This window comes from Engraulis encrasicolus, chromosome 23 (assembly GCF_034702125.1).
Source record: "Engraulis encrasicolus isolate BLACKSEA-1 chromosome 23, IST_EnEncr_1.0, whole genome shotgun sequence".
Taxonomy (NCBI): Eukaryota; Metazoa; Chordata; class Actinopteri; order Clupeiformes; family Engraulidae; genus Engraulis; species Engraulis encrasicolus.
This window is the reverse complement of record NC_085879.1, coordinates 7,256,839-7,280,315: the sequence shown is the minus strand read 5'-3', so window position 1 is coordinate 7,280,315 and position 23,477 is coordinate 7,256,839. Positions and strand designations below refer to the sequence as shown.

The 23,477-nt window shown below is 41.4% G+C and overlaps 1 long non-coding RNA gene across 2 annotated transcripts; it reads right to left on the bottom strand.

Annotated features, from left to right (window-relative positions):
- Positions 1–18,993: 18,993 nt before the first annotated feature.
- LOC134440465 (uncharacterized) lies at positions 18,994–22,048 on the bottom strand. 2 transcript variants are annotated; one of them, XR_010032967.1, is made up of 5 exons: positions 22,002–22,048; positions 20,859–20,979; positions 20,503–20,597; positions 20,036–20,204; positions 18,994–19,813 (listed from the first exon to the last, which is right to left on the bottom strand). It is a non-coding gene; the product is annotated as an uncharacterized LOC134440465 (long non-coding RNA). The 2 variants fall into 2 exon arrangements; XR_010032966.1 differs by lacking the exon at positions 22,002–22,048 and having other exon boundaries at positions 19,000–19,813; positions 20,859–21,232.
- Between the last annotated feature and the right edge of the window lie 1,429 nt (positions 22,049–23,477).

Sequence of the window (23,477 nt, the reverse complement as noted above, 5' to 3'; positions counted from 1 at the left end):
TGACATCCATCCAGTAGTCCTTACCCCACAAAAATCACATGTCATGACACCAAACTTTTACAGTAGTAAAAATATGGTCTCTACTCACAAAACGAAGCATTTGGAAGTTTGGAAATAGTCCAGGAGTTTATTATTATCAACTCAAGCCGAATAGATTCTGTCCTGCTAAAGCTGCACCGACGTTACTTGCGTCATCTGTCACAAGCCCGTAAAAGTCCTCACCAAAGTTCCAAACGAGAGTATTAAAAAATGTTTTCATTGTATTGTGATTAATTGGACAAGGACTTTCGTTATTAACCCTGTGAGACCTGAACCATGAAAGCAATGAGAGAAAATTCTATTTTTTTGGAATTTGCTTCAATATTGGTCCCTTATAAGAAATGTTTAAAAAAAATTCAAAATTTTGTGAAGGTCACTGAGATATTTAATGCATCATATATGATGCGTCAGGCTTTAAAGAAATGAAAATTCCAAATTCATGACCATTGAAAAATGACTTTTAATGCATTTACAACTTTTTTTTTTTATTTAAAAAAGTTGTCAGACAATTTAATTTGAGGATTATCTTTAAATATTTAGTGAGATCCTGCCATTTTTTTTTAGCCTTTCCTTGTTTTAGCAGGACCATATTTTACATTTCCCACAGCCTGGTTGGGTAATTTTTAAAAATCTATGTAAAAACATAGCTGATCGAATGCTTAACAACCTATTTATGAGTGTAATATAGATCATTATTCATTTTTGATGTGTAATTTGAATATATGGGTCCATTACTGCAATTGGACCATTTCTCCATTCACTTCAATGCATTTTTTACGAGATCATAATTTCAACATTTTGCATTACATTTTCAAAATTGCAAGTAAAACCTGTTTCTTAAGGCAATATCTTTGTCCTGAAGTAAAACAACTTGTGTGATTTGTTAAACAATCGTCGTGGTATGCTTTGTAAGTTCCCCTATGGCGAAATGCATTGATGGCTGACTTCCTGCCACCGCCGGATGGTGCTTATTTGTTTCATCAGTTTTAGCACGATCTCTCTGCAACACGGTGTACAAATATAAACTCTTCCTTGATTAATTGCACAAAGCAAGTGTTCAAATTAAAGGATGTAGAGTTATATTTCGGAAATTTGTACACAAACCTTTTGCAATTTGACGATATCTCAGCGTCGGTCAGGGAAACCGCTTCTACCCCATTTTTGCATTTTTCGCCGAGCTGTGGTCAACTTGTTGTTGACCGCTGCTCTCTTGTGGCGGTTTCCGTGTACAGCAGGACGTTTGGAAATGACACGCAGGATGTTTTTGATATCGATTTTTTTTGTGTCAGTGGGGAGAGGGCTTTGAATTTGATGAAACATATATGATGCGTCCGGCGCGATAGGGTTAATACGGATGCTGAATCCACTTTTCATTGTGCATAATGAGTTTCGTTGAGGACTTTTATGGGTTTACGGAAGTAACGTTTCCCTCTCTGTTTACTTCTCTTTTTCTGTGTGTATCTTGTATCTGTTAAAGTAGGCTAAATAAGCACTCATGAAAACTAGTGTATTGAGCTGAAGACAGCGTTTAAGGATGTCTGATCAAAGTTTTAATTGCGTTCTAGATAAGAATCTTCAACAGAACTGCATACACTCTGAAATTTTAAGGAGATACCACATTGAAAAGCAAAGGCTGGCCAACCATGTATTTCATGGAATCATGTGCACAGTGGAAAACTTTCAATATCATTGAATTGAGTCCTGTCTGCCCTGTGTTGCCCCACCTCCCCTACTCTCTTTTCAAATATGGCCCCCAATCTTGAAGTCTTCTGCTGACACCAATACAGACAGAGGGGAAAAAAAAACATTTTATTTTATTGGTTGAAGGTTGTATGTTCCCAAAATACTCATCAAATCAAAATGACACACACACACACACACACACACACACACACACACACACACACACACACACACACACACTGTCTATGTCCATGTATGAGTACTGTCTATGTCTATACTGTCTATGTCCTTACCTAGATTAGTCTATGTCTGCATGGGAGAGCAAGAAACGCAATTTCAAATTCTTTGTATGACCAGTGCATGTAAAGAAATTGACAATAAACTTGACTTGACTTGACTTGACTTGACACACACACACACACACAGTCAGGCCGAATATTGCGTCCAAGGTCTTCTGGCAAAGCAGCTAAGTTTGTTCAAGATGAAGTGCAATATCTTGTAAAACTCTTTAGGACTGCTTTGTGTCCATTTTGAAATTTTCTGGCCAACATCTGTGCTAAAGTTCCATACACATTTTGCATTCCAAAGTAGTCATACAATGTTTTATATCAGTTGATCACATCCCAGTTTCCATCTGCTCAAGATGTGATTTTTCATTTGTTGTGTACAGTAATTTTGAGATGTCTTTGTTATCTTGGCTGTATACTGCACATACGTAGAGATGTTGTCAGAATTCTCACTTCAAAAGTGGTTATATGCAAACACTAAACATTCAACAGCTGAATAATAAGTTGAGTTACTGTAAAATCTAAACTATTGGATGGTGGATGACTCTGGCATCATCATGATCTGCGCCCCATATGCTGCTCTAGTGCCCAAGAGGCCTGAGTTTTGGAGACAATCTGAGGTGATTTCTCCATTTGTCCAACGCATCCACTCACACTGCGCTACAAAACTTTCACAGAAACTTAACAAACTTATGTGTGATGTAGTTCCTTAGTTTAGAGCTTAGTTTCTACAGCATAACACTGTCTTTTGACTTACTGGCACAAGGCAAGGCAAGTTTATTTATATAGCGCATTTCATACACAGGTGCAACTCAATGTGCTTCACAAAGTTAACAAATGTAAGTGAAAGGAAACAGGGAAGAAAGAAGGAAATGAATTAAAGTCAAAAAACATTTAAAACATTAAGATAAAACACAAGGTAAAAATAATAATAAAATAAAATAAAACAAATGAAAAACATAAAAATAATAATAATAATAATAAGTAATTTAAGCTAGGGGAAAGCATCTGAGAACAGCTTTGTCTTGAGTCTAGATTTAAAGCTATCAATAGTGGGTGCATTTTTTATGTCATCTGGAAGCTGGTTCCAAAGCTTTGAAGCATAGAAGCTAAAGGCTGCCTCTCCACACTTTGTTTTGACTTTTGGAATCACCAGCAAATTCTTCTCCGTTGACCTTAGTGACCTAGTTGGTGCATACAGCTGAAACATATCCAGTAGATATGTGGGTCCCATTCCATTTAGTGATTTAAACACAAGTAGCATAGCCTTAAAATCAATTCTGTAGCTTACTGGGAGCCAATGCAGCGATCTTAAAATTGGAGTAATGTGGTCGAACTTCCTTGTCTTTGTAAGAACCCTTGCAGCTGCGTTTTGTACAAGTTGAAGCTGTTTAATGGTCTTATTGGGGAGGCCAGTAAAAAGACTGTTACAGTAATCAACTTTACTAGAAATGAAGGCATGTATTAGCTTCTCCAGACCATGTTTAGACATCAGGCCCCTAAATTTAGAGACGTTTTTTATGTGATAAAATGCAGACTTAGTAATAGCTTTCATGTGACTGTTGAAGTTTAGGTCACTGTCAATGAGGACCCCAAGATTTTTAAATGTTTCCCTTGCTTTCAGTCCCTTCGTTTCAAGGATAGTAGCAATCTTTTGTCTCTCCTCTCTTTTCCCAAATATAATTACTTCAGTTTTATCTGTGTTCAGCTGGAGGAAATTGTGAGACATCCATTTGTTAATTTGGTCCATGCAATGATAGAGTGATTCAAGGGGGGTATAGTCATTTGGGGACATAGATAAGTAGAGCTGGGTATCATCCGCATAGCACAAGTGTTCAGAAGCCTTAGCAACACAGACAAGAAAACAGGGCAATATGTAAGAAAGCTATACAGAAAGTAAGGTAACATATTTCAACTGAAAGGTTGAAAAATGGTTTACAATGAAGTTTGTGGAAAGTGGTAATATTGCATATTAGGTGGGCCTTTTTTAAAGCTTCATGTGTTATAATAGAAAATATACTCTAGTTATACAGGTACATGCTGTCCTCATATGAGAAAGGTCGTTGGCAGATGTTTGCTGTAACGCATGTAAAAACCTAAAATATTTGTTTATCATAGATCAACTATTCAGTGTGTGAGGCAATGTAAAATCCCTGCCTGACAAGACACAGTAGTAAGACCAAGTTGTGTTTCCAGGAAAACGTAGGCACTTGTGATTTGAAATGTTGTCATTTAATTTATTTCACTATGTCCTAGTGTATAGCAGTTATGTTTCTGCATCAATCGAATCTACAGGGTCTGGGTTTCACAGGGACATCAAATATTTAAACCAATTAAAACCAATTGGAGCCAATTTTGGTCCCCTATAGGGGAAATTCTTTCTCTGCACTTTATCCCATTTGGACTAATGAATCACATTGAAGTGCACACAGTAGTCCGTAGCAGTGGGCTGCCTGCTGTTGATTGTAGGTGAAAATATGTATGAGCAAGAACCTTTTAAAGAGGCATTTTAAAATTTGAAATAAAAACCCGAAATGGAGGGCAAAGAGTAAAGGATTAATGGAGGAGGTGAAAAAAGATGTGAAGCGCTTCAAGATATGAAGATATGACACACCCACACAGAGAGGGAGAGAGAGAGAGAGAGAGAGCATATGAAAACTACTACAAAATAGTACAATTTTCAATGGATATTTTCAAATTTACCCTTTAAAAACTGTGCAGAATCCTTGCATGAAATGGTGATCAGACAGTTTGCACGTTATATGCTGCTGATTTATTTAATTGCTTATTTTTTTCATCTCTAAGACACAAATGGAACAGCATGGCTTCCTGGCTTTTTTGAAATGACCCAAAACTTACCTCCCACTAGGCCTGCATTATTCAACCACCTACATTTTGACCCCTTCCCCTTATTAAAACCTGTTGTGGCAGTTCTAGCCAGGGTTTCCTATTGATGAGGAAAAACACACATCCTCATCCTGTCCACCTTGTCAACTTCATCCGTGACACATAAACCAAATCCCCCAGGGCAAACCTTAAGACATCCTGTACCGTAGCTTGAAAATACAGTATATCCTGTCCATATCTTCAAGCCATCATCCATGAAACAAATTGAACTGAATCCTCTCCTCTCCAGGCAATCCTTCCGTTATGCTTCCACATACCAAACACTCTGTGCCTTTTTATCCGTCAGTGCTTGTTTGTGCATGAGGGGCCATATTTTTTCTCTTTTGTCCCAGTGGGACCACTTTATAGAATCTGATTTGCTCCCATCGTATGGCTGTTCATCTTATTTTTCTGGTGTGGTGAATTGTACTCATGTTTTCTTTTTTTATGTTGCGTCTATGTATTATTTCAGGGCTTATCAGTCTTCATTGTGCTTCAGGTCTTTAAGTGATTTATTACTCTTGGACACAGAGTGTTTTTTTCTACCTCCTGCAGGCTACTCTTGATCCAAGTGAGTTGGTCAGGAAAAATCGCAATCAATGAAGTATTTGATTTTCAACCACAGTCTACAGTAATGATTGAGCAAGTGTGTGGCCTGTATACATAAATGCTGCTCTTGCCTACAGCAAATTTTGACAATGGAGTGTGTAGTAGCAATCATACAATTGGAAACAATATTACCACTCAAGTCTTTTAAGTACAACAATAAATGTTTATTGTAATTCATGATGAGAGTATCATTACATCTTGTTTCCATCTTTGCTAATTATGCATTGGTAAACCAATAATGAGTCCATGGGAACCGCTTTGTCAATATATTGCTTTCTAACAGGTTGCAACATCATAATCGCTTACTATGTAAGTTTTTCTCTACCCCTCCATAATTTATGATGATTAAGTCTGACAGCATGATGTGGATAGTCCAGGAGGGTGCCATAACAACTCAGTTGGGAAGTGTTCCTAAAGAACATAATTGTACATAAACTATACTCCAAAGTCATTAAAGGATATGCAGTGGCTCAGTGTGGCGTCGCTGAGCTTTGGTGTTCTTCAGATGGTGTTGGGCACATCCTGACTGCCTATAGGGAGGATGGAGAGACCAAGAGAGGGTGATGGTGGAGGACGAGAAACAGGATTAGAACAGGAAAACCTTCATGACTTTCAGATATAGGTGTGAAATGTATGCATGCACACACACGCACGCACGCATGCACGCACACACGCACACAGACATTGAGAGATTGAGGCTCCAGAGGGAAATTAATTTGAGTAATAAATAAAATCTGATTTTTTCATGTGGGGGTTTATAGTCAGTGGCACAGCAGAGCTGCTTCTTTGCTAATCAGCCGCGTTGGTAAACAGCAGCGTCCAGATTGACAGCCCCAGCCAGGGAAAATATAACCGTCGTGGCTTAAGGGCTCTGGCGTCTCAGACGATACAATTTACAGAGTGCAATGGTGTAAATCACAATTAAATCTCTTTGTGCGGGAGGGCTTGTGACACCACCATGAGGCAGAGGGAGGGAATGGAAGGGAGGCATGCAGGGATGGCAGGATTTTTCACCCAGAATATTGATGGGACTTTCACAGCTTTCGGCTCAAGGGAGGAGTTAGAGGTGGGAAAGAAAGGTGGGGATAAATGTAGGTAAACACGTTGGTCGGAAAAATGCATAATGTTAAAACTCATATGTGAATGGTGGCCAAGAACATACAGCTCTTTAGGGGCTTGGCAGGGAGCTAACAGATGAGACAAGAGAAATGGGGTGGACACCACTTTGGCAGGAGTGCTTGCTTGTCTGCAGGCGTTTCCTAATGGCTGCACTTGGCTCCGGTGTTCGTCGGAGTCCAGGAGCCCTGCAACGCAGAATGGGGCCCAGATTGTACGTGCTGCTAATGACAGCTGGTGGCCAAGTGCTAATTTCAGCTAACAGCTTTCATGGGGAGGGAAAATAACATGGGTTTGGATCTCATACACAAACTCACTCAAAAACACTGGGGGTGTCATGGAGGGACAGGAAATAAACAGCAAAAATATGGATTCTCGTGTTAAACGTAATTTTATGGTCCCTGTTACAGCATGATATACTGTCTAACAACATGTTGCATTATGCCGTGTCCAGACCAAGAGCGAACTACGCTGCCTGGTAGCGTGGGTAGCAGAAGAAGTTTCGCCTTGAATTAGCTGTATTCGCTCCAGACGCAGCATTGACATGTTTGATTTAGCTAATCACATAACGGCTCTGGCTTGACAGGCTGGGACATTCGTTGATATGAACATTCCAATTGGTTTTCGCCGAACCGCGTCATAGCGAATTCGCCTACGATTAGATTTAGTTTAATCGTTAAAATTCGCTCTGGTCGCTCAGGAAGCTTCGCCCCTGGCGAATTCGCTTTGGTAGCGCTGGTCGCGTGCCCTCCATAGAGAAATAATGACTTCCGTCGCTCCATTCGCTCTTGGTCTGTACACGACATTATGTAGGCCTCGTTTACTACTTTTATGCACTGGTGAACTTGTTCGGATTGTGGTTAGGTGCAACTATGTGGCGTGCAAGAAGAGTAATCTACATGCTGTAACAGGGCCTGCAGCATTGGGGGCTGTTTTAAAGTGTTATCATTTATTTTTGGTTTTGTTTTGTTTACTTTCTCAGGTGGTGGTAAGTCCCATTTTTGTGCTGCACTGGCCACTGTGTCAGCTCCCCAGCTGCTCCCATAGAGTAGCCTACATGAAGGTCAGTTGACTGGAAGGAGTTGTGGCTCACTGGGGAAATAATACTCATTGGAGTGAAGTCTCTCAGTGGATGAGGTCTGTTCCCCAGTACATCAACAAGCTACTAAGTACACACAATTATTTTGATCTAATGTAATGTCCACAATTGTATTTTGGCTCACAACACGTTATTTCTCTCTCTCTCTCTCTCTCTCTCTCTCTCTCTCTCTCTCTCTCTCTAATAAAAGTAAGTCAAAATCACACAGCTATTGGCATGTGCTTTTGTACTTTTCTCCAGCTGCCTCAAAATTCCATGACAACCTCTACTTAATAGTATTGCACCAGTGGTCTGCAGATAGCTGTTAGCCTCTCTTTCCTAACTCTTCATCTCTGCTGTTAGCCTGTCTCTCTTCAACTCGTACATTTTTCTGCAAGCAGGACAGAGTGGCCTTTTTTGATAATCCTGCAGTCATCGTGTGAATAAAGCCACTCATTCTAAAGCTTCGACTGCCCCAGCCCCTAAAGTAATGAGACTCTTTGTTCAAAAGGAGAATGACAAGAAGGGATAACAAGGGAACGAGAGAGAAAAAGTAGAGAGAGACAAAGGACATCAAGATAGATAGACAAGAGGAAAGTCAGATAAGGCCTGAATACTTGATGAGAGGCATCTGATGACATCGGCATGCAACGTGTATTTATGTTAGTGGGGAGAAATGTTTTATAAAGACCAGGGTGGGTGGCTTCGGTGGAATAGGTGGGGGTTGGGGTTGTTTGAAGTTGGAAGAGAAAATGAGCCAACAGTAGAAGCACCAGGAAATACTAAAAATGCCATCACTTTATGCTAAATGACTGGTGGTGTTCAAGGGTTAGATTAACTCATTGGCTGCCTTGGCCGTCGAATGACGTCATTTCGAATAGTGACGCCCCCTGCCTTTGGCGTCGTTCGCCGATAATTGCGTTTTTTTACAGCCACGCCTTGAGGACGGTCTGACCTATGTTGTGTATTAATTTCACGCCTCTAGTCATGTTCTAACTATTCCTGTAGGTGGCAGAAGTGTCCTTAGGAACAGTCAGGGCAGGGCATTAGCTCACATCAAGAGGAAATGTCAAGACAAAAACATCCCTTTTTACTATTATAATCTCAAAAGTAGCATAGCAAAATCATTTTTGAAAGTAAAGCACCTGTGACAGTAGTCTACTTTCTTGCCCTCTGATTTTAACACAGGTATTCTACTGATTTTAGTGTCCAAGCCTGACAAAAAAAAAAACTTCCTCTCATGACCAAAATACACCCCCCTGGTGCCATCTAGCTAGTAGACATTGTAACTAGCTTGCCCAAAATACACCATGTTCAACCAGAGATGATCTGTGTGGCAACTGTTTCATTTTGGATAATGTGATCAGCCTACACAACATCAGGATGATGCCTACAAAAGATCATCTAACAGGAAAATGCACGGGACTAGTGGTCACCTCAGTTGGGAATGTTTGGCTATTGTTTGCTACGCTAGCTAGCTAGCACGAAATCGCTAACAACTTACAACTAAGCCTAAATAAAGGAGCCTTGGTAAGTCAACTATTTTTACTCATTCTACAGTTGCAGTTATGGATTTGTATAGTATGATCAGCTTACTGTATCATCAAAAAGACAGGGGGGTTGCAGATTCTTGGAACAGTAGGCTAGCCTTTGTGTCTGGTCAGATACATTCAGCCCCTGTGTTCTAATTTCTCTGATTCAGCTCACATGAGAAAGCATTGCACTTAGCCTCAGACCAGCTAGCCTTCCCCACTCCAATCGGCTTGTGAAATGTTGGATATGTGATCAGTACTTTATCAAAAGAAAATTCATTGAACAATATATGACAAGATCACTATAGCAGAAACATGATGACAGTAATCATCAATCTGCAAATTGTCCGCTCTGCCAAAGAAGCAGCAGTAAGCTAAGTTGTGCTGCCTGCCTGCCTCCCAGTTCATACGGTACAGGAGGAAACAAATCAGCTGTGATTTGTTCCTCAACGAGAGGACTACAGGCTAAACAGAGGGACTATGAGACAGTATTTCTGTGAGTTGAGTTTAGTATTTCACACGAGTTACATGCACCATGATTCATTGTGCGCGCCAGCAACAAACCAAAACACTCTTGTTTTCAAGCCCACCCCATTATATTTCAGTACATTATTAGGTTGAAAAGACCATACAAACGATCTTTTGTTCTGGCTACAGATGACAGGAGACTCTGTAATAGCATCTGATAGGTTTGGAGTTGTTAGGACGGTGTCATTATGAGCAAAAACACTTGCAATTATAGGTCAACTTCAAATGGCGTTTTCTCAGCTTTTTGGCGAATTCCACTTATTTTCAACAGATGATTATGGAAGAACGGAAAGGGGTAGAGAGACACCGTTTTTTTCTGATGACAGATGAGCGTCTAATCTGTGTTTTGATAGGTATGGTGTTGACATAGACACAGAACTCAATTTTCTGTGAGCCTCCAAAAAACACCCAAAATGCTGAAAAATCTCTGGCACTCTGGGTTACTCTTTTATGAAAATGGCTGGCAGCCAATGAGTTAATACATTGAGGAGAAAAATGGAACTGTTCAGAATAACTGCAGTGACACACGCACGCACGCACGCACGCACGCACGCACGCACGCACGCACGCACGCACGCACGCACACACACAACCAACCCCAAGGATAATTTGAGGATTTTTCTGTTGGGAAGTTTGTTGTTTCAAAACTTGGTGGCCGTTGGGCCTACTTCAGGCGACTCTTGTATATAGAGACAAGGAGTAGTGTATAATTTAAAAACCCTTTATTTTAAACTGGGGTACTATCTAAAAAACGCCAACCAGTTTCAATCTCACCGGGTCTTCATCAGGGCGTGACAAGAAAGAGTTCATTTGCGTTTTTATCAGTTCACAGGGTCACATGATGGTGCAGGTAGGGTGAACTTATCAGGATCAACAGATATTAAACTTTTCAGTGTATACTGAATGTATGCAGTCACACTGACACAATCACAACATAACAATAGAACATAGCAATGGAAAATAATAATGTAGAAAATAATAAAGTATTGTAAATCATAAAGGAATAATAGCATACCTAAAGTATAAAGTGTACTCAGATAGGCCTACATATTCAGATATATCAGGCATCCTTATTTAAGTCAGTTAAAAATGTCATCAATACTAGTTGGACAATACATGACAATAATAATAATAATAATAATACATTTATTTTATATAGCGCTTTTCAAGGCACCCAAAGACGCTTTACAGATAGGCCGAGGCCATAAACAAATAACATACAAACACTCAAAGACATACAGAGACTCAATAAAAGGACAACACAGGGACACAACAAAAATAGGCCGCTATGGAAAGTTTATGTCCATGATGATATAGAACATTCACGTTAGTGGAGAGATAAGCAAACCCACGACAAGAGCAGCGATGGAAGGCCGTGGGGATACGAAAATCCGGAGCCTCTCGTCGTGGGGGGCGAGCTCGGCCAAGGGGAGGCAGGCGAACAAGCAGATAAGTTCTTTAAAATAACCGGCGAAATGCCGTGGACGGGGCCGCCGAGACGTTGGTTAGGGAGGGAGGCATCCGAGCACGTTGTCGGTCAACAGAATCCAGACACGAGGCATGGACGCCGCGAGACAGCAAGGTGTAGTGGTTGTTGCAGCCAGCAACCAGGGATGGCACAAGTTGGTGAAACCAGCAGCCACGCTGGCTCAACAGCAGTCCAAACTCCCTGGGGCAGCATTGGAAGTGGCGTCGGACGCAGTGATGGAAACAGCAGGTGTTATTGTGCAGGTCTAGAGCAGCCACAGCAGCGGGCCAACGCTGTGTAGCAGGTAGGCCGTCACGATTCGCCCAGCCAAGCCTCGGTGACCAGTTGTTCGTATGTCCAAAAAATGTGTAAGATAGTCCAAACGTTTTGGTGGGTTTGAGTGGGTAATGGAGCCTAAATGAGTGAGAAATACAATCATCTGTCATTACAAATATGGTCTAAAATCTATTTCTTGATTTAAGGCCTGGATAATTCAGTGCATCTAAAGTTTGTATCCAGAATGTTTCCCTTTGCAGTAGTGTTTTTAGGCGATCACCCCCTCAAGGGGGCGTTGGTATGTGTTCCAGGGCTTCAACTTTTAGGAAGCTGGGATCTTTATTATGTACGCTCTGGAAATGCCTTGCCATTGGGTAGTCCTCGTTGTTGGTGCGTATTGCATAACCTACTTGTGTTCGGCTATCCTTTCCTTCATGCGCCTTTTTGTACGGCCAACGTAAAAGCAATTGCAGGGGCAAGAAAGACGGTATACTACGTGTGTCGTGTTGCATTTCACAAAATGTTTGCTTTTGTATACGTGTTCAGTTTTAAAATCAATCCATTGTTTGTGTTGCATAATATATGATTTCATGAAGATTGTAGACATTTGAAAGTACCCACAGGTGTCCTCAGTCAGGTGTCTTTTTTGTGCGCAGGGAGGTAGCTGCGTGTGAGTTTGTCCCGTAGGCTGGCCGTGTGCCTATAGCAAAACATAGGCATATTTTTGAAGGTGTCATTCAGTGAGGGGTCACTTCTTAGAATGTCCCAGTTTGATTGAATAATCTGCCTAATTTGTCTCGCTTGGGAGCTGTATTTTGTAACGAAGCAAATGGTGGAGTTCTTCTTCCTTCTGTTGGAGGCCTGAAGAAGGCTCTGGCGGCTGTTGCCCTTGCCTGAGCTGCGCGCACAACAGACTTTTTGTAGGATCTGTCTTGGAACCGTTTTGCCATGGCCTCAGATTGTTTTTCAAATTCCGTTTCCTGATCACAAATTCTCCTGTCTTTGGCATTGTCTATATGTCCATAATAGATAATAAGATTCCTTTACAGGTGTGTTTCCGTTCTCACTGCATTTAAGCTTATCAAGATCATACATTCTTGAAACATTTAGTGTTGATTCAAGGAACTGCCTGCTTGTGCTGCTTCTGCAGTAATGTGACTCAACCACAGGAAAGTATGAAATGTGTGCCTTGACCTGGTCTGTTTGGTTTTTATCTACTGCCTTTTTTGTATGCTTCACCCTTGCACTGGGTTTTGGGATGCCTGTCGTTGGGTTTTTCTTCATGTGTGTATTGTACACTGGTTTTTGACTGATGCCAAATGTACCCAGGTAGAATTGCTTGCACACTAGAACCTTATCACTTTCTAAATCAAGAAAGTATTTGTATGAGTATGTACGCCTACTATTTGGTCCAGATGTTTGCTTCTCTTTTACCCCACACTCTACTCATTGCAATATAGGGCCTTTCCCATTACTAATCTCTACCCCTACCCCTACGCCTTCCCCATGCCCCTCGTGCTTTCAAACCAAGCTGTAAGGTATAGGGCTTGAAACGCAACCGCAACGAATTCCATGCATTAGGTTGACGTTAATAGCGATTTTTGTCATGTGCGTTTCACGGAGAAAAGGACCATCACACATTAGGACAATGGTAGCCCCTTAATGCACGCCGTACCTCCTGTGGCACGCTGTAATAGACATTGAAAGTTAACTACTATAGTACTACACTACTATGACAGTGCACAGGGCCTTTAGTACATTACAACTTGGTCATTGCCATTCTGGTAACAGCTCATTTATAATGCCTTGTCTTAAGGGGTTAAACTTAGTACAATGGAATAATCATTACTACTTTAAAACCATCAATTGCGGCGGATATACTTAAACTTGTGTGCTATTGTGGATGCCGCAATTTTTGAAGGCATTCCAATGCATTCAGGGAAATCTGTCGTAGCCCTCCGTCGTGGAGTCTGGTGTCGGAAAATCTCTGGGCAGAGGGGTGGAGAGCCCTTCGCCGTACCCCTACCCCTCTGTCTGAACGTGAATCAAGACGCCACTACCCCTACCTCATCCTCATCTGTTGTGCCTGCTTCCTCATCTGTGCCCCTTCTCAGCTGTGCCAAATAGGACTATAATTATATAGTTTTATTTAAAGGGACACTGTGCAGGAAATGGTCAAAAAAGGTACTGCAACTATGCTTCTCATTGAAACTGGGCTGCCTATTGCCAAATTTGATCTTTACATGAAAGTTTACTAAGTAACAAATATTTTCTAGTAAGATCCAAGTACAGTCATTTTTGCAGCTAAAAATGGCTATTTTTGGAAATTCAAAATGGCGGACCATGGAGAAGATCCCCCTTTTCATGTATGAAAAGTGCAATTTTTCCAGTCATAATGAATACTTAGAATTTGATGGTGGTGGTCAGTATTCATGAAAAAGGCAACATTAGTGAATGGGCAGCATGAATTCTGGAAATAAATAACTAAAAATCTCACACAGTGTCCCTTTAAGCATTAGTGTAATGTAATGATTATATAAAAAATACAGCGTCTTGGCAACAGACAGACATATTTCCATGAAGTCAGATACCATGCACAACCATGCCAAATACACACACCATCTTCCAAGTGTTTTACATTCACCCTGCAGTTCATATAATTTATATACCTTCCTGTGGAGACTGCCTGGCTTGGATAAAACTATATGGTGATGCGATCTCGTTTAACCACCTGATAAGGTAATATTGAAAACGTAAAAACTTGGGTCATGTACGTGCTTGCTATTGTTGACCTGTGGCAACTTGGAGAGACTTTGTCACAGACATGATTCCCCTCTTTCCTGTCTCCATTCCTTCTCTTATCTGCCTGTATCTCTCTCTCTCTCTCTCTCTCTCTCTCTCTCTCTCTCTCAGACACACAGGCACACACACACAATCACTCTCTCACCTAGTAGTGCATGTCATGTCAAGTCCTTTGTTCTGTCTGTGAACGTGAGTGTAGAGAAACACAAAAAAATGAGGGTGGGAATCTGAGCTCTGAGCTCGCTGCTCTTCATGCAAGAGGAGACTTACTTAATCAAGCTGGCAGGAGAAATCAAAACTTCATGACTTCTTGTGAGCTTGAAAACACTTGTTTTCATGGGCAGAGGGGACACTGTTGCCCTCTCTACCTGCCTGACTGTGTGCACCGAGACGGAGAGAAAAAGTGAATATGGAGGAGTGACATTGATTTCAAAAGCTGAGTTGCACATGCCATTCAGTCTGCTCCCACGTGAAAAGTGTGATGTGAGGTCACTTTCAGAATTTGCTCTGGAATGACCTCACTGCCCAAAGAAGAAAACAGAGAGCAAAAAGTTGAAGAAATGCAGAGCTAAATAAATGGTTCTCATCATAAAGTAAAAACGTTACCAAACTGACAATCTTCTGGGTTGCTTGTATTGGTTTTCTTCTGCTACCTTTTTTTTCATCAGACGGACAGAACAAAAATAAGTTCCATAGCCAAGGAAATCTATCTTGGACTCATACAGAGAAAGTCAAAGACTTTTGAGCCCAGAACAGAAACCTCCCATCACAAAGACCCTCATCGAGGGTGTAAGAGGTCGGCAAATTTAAATATGAAACTCAAATGCCCGCTTTTATTCATATACATAGCCTATTTATTTGCGTGTGTGAACGTCTCCTTCTGCTTCATAGCGGGGACATCTGTTGTTGGAGCGGAAACCATCTGGACGCAGACTGAAAATTCCAATGGCTAGGAAGAATGGCTACAAGCGGTCATTTGTACCATCAGCTGTGGCTATTCTTAACAAAGAACTGGTTATAATAACAGAGAGCAGATCCTCAACAGTATTTTAGCAGTGGTATTTTATTAATTTAAAAATGTTATACAGTAATACAGCATAGGAAGCTCTGTGCGCTGCTCTAGCAGTAAGTAATATGGTAAAATTGAATAGTCTCTTAATTTTAATTGAGTAATGAGATTTAATTTTATTCCACAGGTTTTATCTACAGTCCCAGGAAAAAGTTTGTACACCCTTTGAAATTTCTTACATTTCTATCAAAATTGATCATAAAACATGGTCTGATCTTCCCAGAAATCTCAAGAAGGAACAATCAGAGTCTGCTTCAATTAATTCCACCCAAACATTTACATGTTATCATATTTTTATTGGTCATAAGGCCATAACATTCACAGGAGAGTAGGGCATAAGTAAGTACACCCTTGCATTAAGTAGGTTTTAACCCTCAGTTAGTTGCAATATCATCAACCAGACTTTACAGTCCTGTAGTTGCAGATCAGATTAACAAAATAATCTGTTTTTATCTTGTCTCCCTCTTCTTGAGAGAACTGCCTCTTGTCAGCTAGGTTTGTGGGATGTCTGGAGTGCATAGGCCTAGCTTTCTTGACTTCATGCCATATAATGAAGAAGGCCCATCAGCGTCTCTACTTCTTGCGCAAACTAAAGAAGGCAAGTGCTACACCCTCCATCATGACAACATTCTACAGAGGAACTATAGAGAGCGTCGTGTCCAGCTGCATCACAGTGTGGGGAGGAAGCTGCACGGAGAAAAACAGGAAGACACTCCAGCGTGTTGTGAACACAGCGAAGAAGATCATTGGAGTACCACTCCCCTCCCTGCAGGACATTTACACCGCACGCCTCACCCGAAAAGCACTGATGATCATCAAAGACACAAGCCACCCTGCACACAAACTGTTCAGCCTCCTGCCCTCTGGAAAGAGGTACAGGCGCCTCCGTTCCCGTACCACCAGGCTTGCAAGCAGCACGATGCATCAAGCAATCAAGATACTGAACACTCAACCCACTCTCCCTTCACTGTCAGCCTCTAGCCAGCCAGGCCACTGACAACGCTCCCCCCCCTCATCCCCACCACCATATCTGCGACTGAACATTCCACCTGCACTACTACATCTGTGACTGAACTTTCAACCTGCACTAACTCAAAACATACACATGCACACACGCACACACACACACACACACACACACACACACACACACACACACACTGCACTTTCTGCACTAAACCCAAACATACACACACTGACACACAACTCATACTCACACACATACACACACACACACACACACACACACATACACAGGTACACACACACAGACGCACACCGCACTTTCTACCTGCACTAAACACACACACACACACACACACACACACACACACGCACACGCACACAAAACACATACAAACACACACACACACACATACTGCTGCTGGTGTATTTAATAAAAACCTTTTTTAATTATTTTTTTTCTTCAAATGCTACTATTACTATGTCAGAACGCTATAAAGGACTTTTAGAAAAGAACAACAAAATACCTCCTCTTAATGTATGTTCTCTACAAGTCTTCTGTTGTCCAGTCTTGCACTTTAAATGTCTGTATGAGCAATGTCTACGTCCATACTGTCTATGTCCATGTAAGAGTACTGTCTATGTCTATACTGTCTATGTCCTTACCTAGATTAGTCTATGTCTGCATGGGAGAGCAAGAAACGCAATTTCAAATTCTTTGTATGACCAGTGCATGTAAAGAAATTGACAATAAACTTGACTTGATAATCTCAATTGTTTTTTGTCAGGGCTTTGACTGGGCTATTTCAGAATGTGTATTTCATTATTATGAAGCCATTCTAAAGTCTATTTGCTTCTAAAGTATAAGTTGTTGTCACATTTCAGGACCCATACTCGTGTGTGCTTCAACTGTGTGACAGACTTCCTCACGTTTTTTCTGTAAAATATCACAATAAACTCGAGTTCATTGTTCCACTGATAATAGCAAACTGTCAAGGGCCTGAGGCAGCAAGGTAGCCGCATATAATGATGCTCACGCCACCATACTCAGAAGAGGAGATGTAACCAAGAATAGCTAAAAATGGGATTCATTCTGCCAATCTAAAATTAATGGGAATTCTGTCCAAAAAAATATTGCTGCACCTTTGAGGTTTGCGAAAAAGCATTTATATGCTTCATAGAATTACTGCAAAATATTCTGTAGACCAACGTTGAAACCAAAGTTGAATTGTTCAGGGGAACACACAATGTCATGTTTGGAGGAGAATTGGAGAACCACACCTTCACCAAAACATCATCTCCACCTTTGAGTATGGTGGCGGGAGCATCATTATATGCGGCTACCTTGCTGCCTCAGGCCCTTTTCAGTTTGCTATTATCAGTGGAACAATGAACTCAGAAGTTTATCGAGATATTTTACAGAAAAAAGTGAGGCAGTCTGTCACACAGTTGAAGCACACAAGAGGGTGGGTGCTGAAATGGAGAAGGGTCCAGCTGCAGTAAAACAGTTCCACCCTTAATGCAAGCACGCCCATGGGCGTTCCCGGCATTTGCCGTATTGGCCAATCGTGAAGGGATACTGCATGATGTCATTTTCAAGGCCATTTCCGGATGAAGGCTCCATGTTTTCAAAGATATCCCGTGCAAATTGTTATCTTCCAGAGAAACGTTTCACTGAACATTCCACTGACATAATATTCTCAACAATTTATGTAAGAAAGTGAGATAAATCACACGTTTTCTAATCCCAATATGTATTTTGCTTTGTCTTCCCGTACCTCGGACATTGTAGCCTACTGTTTAGAACTCGTGTCGCTATGCACAGATTTGTCATAACGTATCAGGTCGCCAAAATGCTTTGATTTCAACACAACGTTGACACATTGACAGTAAATACTGTATTGCCTATATTGCCTAAATATATACTGTCAATGCGTTGGCATTACCTCACCTCGCTGTGTGTATCGAGGTCACTGTTAACACTGGGTAGGCTATATGATTAAACCACAGATTTATCCTTTCCAGGATATTAACACACCCCGACAAATAATAATTAAAAAACCCTTTTAGGCGAGGTTGTTCACTTGGTAAGACATGATATAGGCTACTTAGAAAAGTTGTACGATGTACATCAGCAACACATTCCCGACTTTTTGAAGTACTGTCACCTCACCACAGTTTGTGGCCAGCTTGAAAAGAGCAGATATTAATGAAAAAATATGAAATAGTATTTGAAATAGCAATAGGCTATTTATTTGTTTTATTGGAGAAAATTATTTCTTCATTACCATAGGCCTACCATACTCCATGTCTGTCTATGATTTAGGAGTGAAGCTTACCTCTTTATCCAGGAGAGGTTCCAGATTGGCCTGTCTTAATTCAAAGGCCATCAGAAAACAGAGAAAAATTTTCCTACCATCATGTTTGTGCATACATAATCAGGGCCGCTGACAGCTTTGGCTTTGCCCAGGACAAAGTCATCTGAAAGGGCCCCCCACTCAATACATAGACTACATACAATGTAATGAGGACCCATTCCTGGACCCCTCGTCTCACTGGGCCCAGGTCAACGGACCCCTTTGTCTCCCCTGTCAGCTTCCCTGCATGTAGGCCACATACATTGCTGAAAGAAGTGAACGAGACAGGAATGAAATGTGAATTTATTTCTGTTTACTTTTACACTATGAAGTGTGAACAGTCAACAAGAGGGTTAACACAAAGTTTGAAATTGTGTTTGACCAGTCTCAAATGTGCATTTAACTAATAACTAAAAATAAGGCATTGGCATTAAATACAGACTGATACATACTATAAATACAGACACCCAAACAGTGTGCAATAATAAGATTAACATACTGATGGACAATAAATACACAAACACAGTGGACACACACACACACGGCAGGAGGAGTTCATACAGGTGGTGTGAAGATGCTGTATACAAGGTGCAATGAGTAAAGTGTAAGTGGCATGGTGAAAGAAGTGTTCATGGAATATTCTCCCGTGTCCTTGGTTATTCATGTGGTTTTCTTCAGTGCGTTGAGGAGTCTGATGGCTTGTGGAAAGAAGTCGTTTCCCAGTGTGCTTTTGCAGCACCGCATGCTGGGCTAGCGCTTCCCTGATGGTAGTAGGGAGAACAGGTAGGGGTGATCTTATGAGCTTTTCTGCTGTCCTCACCACTCTCTGTACTGCCTTCTAGTCTTCAGCTTGACGGCTGCCATGCCAGACAGAGAGGCTGCTGGTCAGGATGCTCTCAATGACACCCCTGTAGAAGGTGGTGAGTGCCGTTGTGGGGAGGTCGGCTCTTCTCTCATCCTTCGCAGGAAGTGGAGTAGTGTCTGTGCCTTTTTGAGATGGTGGAGCCATGTGGTGCAGTTGGCAGAGGAGGAGCGGCACAGTGGTTGGTGCTGGGTTGATCAGGTTCAGATCCGAAGTTGCTGGTGTCATCAGCCCTCCCTCTGAAAACTGGCTCTGTGCCTGTCAAAAAAAGGCATGTTAATGTTATGAATGACAATTAAGACAAAAACAACCACCCCCTATCTACCTACAGAAGGACATGACATGAGCACGTGCATATGCTTGTGCACATGCCCCCCCACACACTGCTACTGTCTTAAAGTTTGGTGCACGTGCATGCATGCACGCCTATTCTCCCCCCTTTGCCTCAAGTCAAGTGTGCATTTTAGAGGTTGTCCTCACCTGCACATGTGTGAAGAGCAGGAAGATTGGAGGTTGAGGATGAAGAGGCAGGGCAGGAGGTTCTCCTTGTGAGCGGCCCTGGTCCTGATGCTGATTGCCCATCACCATGCTGTGGCTCATCAAACCCATTACCGGCATATCAATGCTGAACAGGAACGACTGCTTCCATCTGCACGCATGCACACAAGCACGCATGCACACAAACACACACACACACACACACACACACACGAGAGGGATACATAGAATACACTACATAAAAATCACACCCATCATTTTAATGCAAAACACCAGGCTGAAGAGATACACAGCTTCTGGCCTGTGCAGGGATCACTACAGTGCCAGTGTTTTGTATTATCCTCTATCCACATTTTTTTTCAATAAATAAACACAGCACAGAAAGGAATTACTGTATGAAATACTTATTGGTCTAGTGCAGAACAAAACAGATTCAGTGTTTTACTCACCACTGTGTGCAAGTTTCTGTGTTCAGCTCAGGTGGAAGCCTCCATCACAACATGTTGGTACTGACATTAACCATCCTTCAGAAAACTGCCTCTGCCTGTCAGAAATAGCAAAATAATGTTAACACAACAAGGTAGTATCTTAAAAATATCCTTAACCAAAGACAGACAGACACACACTGCCACTGTCTTGGTTCTAGGACACACACACGCCCTTTAAGGGTCACATCACATGTAATGGCCGGGTTCTCACTCACTCACTCACTCACTCACTCACTCACTCACTCACTCACTCACTCACTCCTTTTCTCCTACTTTTGCCTCAGACAATGCAGTGAGTTTTTAAAAATTGGCCTTACCTGCACATGTGTGAAGGACAGGAAGGGAGGTTGAGGATGGAGCTGCCAGTCAGGAGGTCCAGAGCTGTCCTGGTCCATCACCATCATGTGGATCATCAACCCCAACCCCAACTTCTTATATCTGCGTGAACACATTCACGAACACTCACACTCACACACACACACAATAGGCGAGATACAGGTTATATGGCACATTAGGAGGCATGGGTATTGTTGCACTCTAGATGTTTAGAAATAAGTAGGTGCGTGGACCCAAAAAGTAGAGTTCAATGTGGGAGTACACTAAATAAGACACTGAGGTCAAGTCACTGCTCTCTGATGGCAGCAACCTGAAACATCTGCTCTACTCTGCTCTGAGAAAAATAAAACAAAAAATCTGCTTGACCTTAGTGTCTTATTTAGTGTGTGAACCTGCTCCCACATTGAACTATATGGCACATTTAAAATCAGACCCAATGACAAGTCAAGTCAATGCAACGGACATGAACCGACCATTACATTAAAATAACAGACTAAACAGTCTTTGGATGATTGAAGAGGCAGGAGAGATGACGAGGGGCCTCGATCCAGTAGCATTTATTTACTTCCCAATCTGCTCGTTAGCACCTGTTAACTTCATAACGATCGCGGACATTAATGGCGCTAATGTACATACTTTGAGCGAAAATTACAACGAAAATATCAACACAAACGTAACAGAATATCTTCCCATCAAAGATCAATAAAATAACAGAGAAATTAAAGTACAGAAACATCATTAAATAGTTTGTGACACGGAGGAAAAAAACACAGCTTACCACTTGCCAATCTTCCCGAAGTGAGGAAGAGTTCCGGCCGGGTGCCACACCAATTAACGCCCCATCAGAAACAATAGGTAACGATAAACCCATCCCAAGTGGTATCTACATTAGCCCATATATTTTGAGAAGTTCACTAAGAGAAAATATAAAGGTTTATTTTTAGCACTACTACATCAAGTCGGTTTTATTTACAATTTCTTTACATGCACTGGTCAAGAATTGAAATTACGTTTAACACCAGGTTGAACAAATATTACACCTCCGACTTTCTGTTCGCACTCCGACTAAGTCAACTCGTAAAGTAACCGTTATGTATATTCATGCATTTTATTCGAAATCTTACCGACAGTTGAGTGATCGCTGCAGCGAAATCCATCCAGCGAAATCCATCCAGTCGTTTTAATAAATCCCGCGCGGCGCTTGTGTTGTCATTCTCGGCAGCATGTCAGACTTCAAACTTGAACAGCCAAAGGGGCGTTACTGTGAGGGCGGTCTAGTAAGGAGGAATGGGCGTAGCGGTATTAGCTGGACAAGACGCAGCTGGACCATATTGAAATGTGACAACAACCCATATTTTAGAAGCAAATCGACTTTAGAATGGCTTCATAATAATGAAATACACATTCTGGAATAGCCGAGTCAAAGCCCTGACAAAAAACAATTGTGATTATGGCATGAAGTCAAGAAAGCTATGCACTCCAGACATCCCACAAACCTTGCTGACGAGAGGCGGTTTTCTAAAGAAGAGGGAGACCAGATACATCCAGATTGTTTTGTTAATCTGATCTGCAACTACAGGAAACATCTGGTTGAGGTTATTGCGACTAATTTAGGGTTAAAACCTATTGAATGCAAGGGTGTACTTACTTATGCCTTGCTGTCCTGTGAATGTTTACATCTTATGGCCAATGAAAATATGAAAACTTGTAAATGTTTGGGTTGAATTAGTTAAAGTAGTGTAGGGGTAGTCGCGTGAGAATCGGAATTCTCACACGTTACGCACCACGTAATGTAATTGAAGTTACGTTAATGTATGGGAAGCTGCGTGTGGATTTACTCCTCATGCGGCTATACCAGGAATTGAAGGTAAAATCTCGTTTGGGAATTTAATTAATTATGAATTAATTAATATTAATAAACAAATTAATTAAAATGTAATTTAAGGACCGTCTCATAAAATCCTTGGCCAAGGACCGTCTCATAAAATCCTTGGATTATCAATCACAATATTCAACAATAAATTGCTAAACACAGAATTAATAATAAGTTTTGTACTGGGGTTACTCAGCGGTTCACAGTGAACAGTAAGGCCTATTCTCGGTGATCAGCTGGGGTACACAAGCACAAAAGTTGATCTGAAGGCAAAGTTCTAATAATAGGTTGGTTGGGTGTACAAAGTAACAAGGACAACAAAATGCAATCAAATGATTTACTTTTATTAACTACTAGGTAATCTAATAAAATGCATTACATTCAAAGTCGGTTAAATGGAATAATAACAATAATAATAAGGCACAATAATATAAAACAAGAAAGAAATAAAAAAGAAGGGAAAAGAAAGAGGAGGGGAATAGGCTTTCAGCCTGTGTGTGTGTGTGTGTGTGTGTGTGTGTGTGTGTGTGTGTGTGTGTGTGTGTGTGTGTGTGTGTGTGTGTGTGTGTGTGTGTGTAGCAGGGGTCTGGTTGCTATAGGCTACCACGTGTGTGTGGTTGACTAAGCTAGCATTAGCTACAGAAAACATAGACCATGGAAAGGCTACTGATAAGTAGCTGCTTAGCAAAGGCCTAGTGTTGACTAGGCAGGGCCCAGGGGGTCTACA